Below are 1,874 nucleotides of genomic sequence, written 5' to 3' on the forward strand. Positions count from 1 at the left end.
CTCTGTTTTCGGTGCCGCGCTGTCAGTGAGTGGTCTGAGAAGGCTCCAGTTGTCTGGGAGGTGCTATGTTAGAAAAAAATGTTAAGCTCAGCCCCGGAATCTGAGCGTAGGTGACTGTCCACACAGCGGCTGGCTGTCCCTCCCCCATGTAGGTGCCAGGCCACAGGCTTCAGTGTCTTCCAGTCTGCCTGGGGCTTCCCTAGAAGCAGCCCTGTGGACCAGTGACTGCCAGAGGGTTTGCTGGGCTGGGTGGGCACAGCGGCCAGTTGTGTCTCAGGCCCGTTCCAGGCAGCCACACCACACTTTGCTTCCTGGCCTCTCCCCAGAAGCCGTTGGCAGGGGCTGCGTGAGCAGTGACACCATCTAGGAAGCAGCTTCCTGCATGGCCGTGGAGCCGAGGGGCTCAGTCTTCATGGGATCAGTGCAGGAGGGACGTGCACGATGGGTGTCAGGTCTCTGAGCCTTCCTGCGTTTCTAGTGACCAGGGCCTGGTCTTCGTTACCTGGGAAGTCTGAGGACTGTGTCCCCTGTGGAGAGAGGTCTGGGAAGTCCCCACCCTCAAGTCATCCAAAAAGACGATGCAGCTGCGACATGAATGTTACCTTTTATTTTCAAGGAATTGTTACCTGTGTTCCCTTTGTAAAGGAAAGATAATATTGTAAATCTTTTTATTAAATAATGTAAAGATGTATATCTGTATTTTTGGATCATGTTATAGATTATGGATATATTGTTTAATAAATAAAGTATTTTTTGGAACAAACGTTTGGGAGTGCGTCGTTTTGGGAAACAGGTGCGAGATGACAGTGTGGTGCCCACAGAGCTCTGATGGTGACTTTGCAGACAGTCTGCTGTGACTGCCTGCCCGGGCCGGGGAGCCTTGTGCTCAGGAGGCTGAGGGGAGGGGGTGGATTCAAAGACAAAACAGGATAAGGAAATTCTAACACAGGATCAGCGAGGTGGCGGCACAGATGGCCTTTTGTGTGGGATTTTGGTGGCCTTGCAAGGCTGTGGTTCTATTTTTGGAGTAGAATGGAAACAATAAAATTCTCTGTTTTGTTTTGATCTTTCCATTTAAACCCGTGGACACACAGTATTTCTAGGCATTTGTGGGGAAGGCGTGGCCGTGGCACGTGCTTCATCTGGCTTCTTGGAACCTTCACAAGGGGCAGGAAGTGGGGCAGAGTGGTGTGGGCCACTCCGCTGGCCACGGGTCTGGGAACGTCCACAGGAAAACCAGCGGCTGCCACTTTGTTGTGGTATCAGGGTGGTCCCTGAGCCTGCAGGAAGGACCTGTGGGTGCTGGGGCGCAGGGCACTGCCCCTGGAGTGAGGGCTGCTCTCCAGACTTGCATGGGTGTCAGGGTCCCAGTGCCAGCTGTCCAGCCCAGAACACCCCAGACAGGTGAGCAAGGTGGATGTCTGCCCGTGCAGGGCCGTGCTCACGTGCTGGGGAGGGGAGGGGCCCATGGGATCAGGGGCCCATGCTTAGGGGTCGACCCCACGTAACTGCTGCCAAGGACAGCCATGCTGGGGCTTGGGGCTCCCACACGGGAAATGGGTGTAGATAAACAGCGGATTTGAGCTGTGCTTGAGCTGCCGCCTCCAGAGTGCGAACGGCCTACGCGCGGCCACGGAGCCCTGGGGGAGCCAGAGGCCCTGTGCGTCTCTGCAGTAGGACACGAAGTGGACACATACCCTCCACGTCCAGTCGGTGTGGACCACAGTGGAGCTGGGTCTCCGGGAGGGTGCGAAGAGGGTGCGCTAGGACCCCGCGGGGCAGCGCTAGCGCAACTTCCTGGGAGGCGGGGCCCAGCCGGGAGGGCGTGGCCGAGCCCGAGTGGGCGGGGCAGGGTACCAGGGCGCAGGCGCAGA

The sequence above is a fragment of the Lepus europaeus genome, chromosome 1 (assembly GCF_033115175.1).
Source record: "Lepus europaeus isolate LE1 chromosome 1, mLepTim1.pri, whole genome shotgun sequence".
Lineage (NCBI taxonomy): Eukaryota > Metazoa > Chordata > Mammalia > Lagomorpha > Leporidae > Lepus > Lepus europaeus.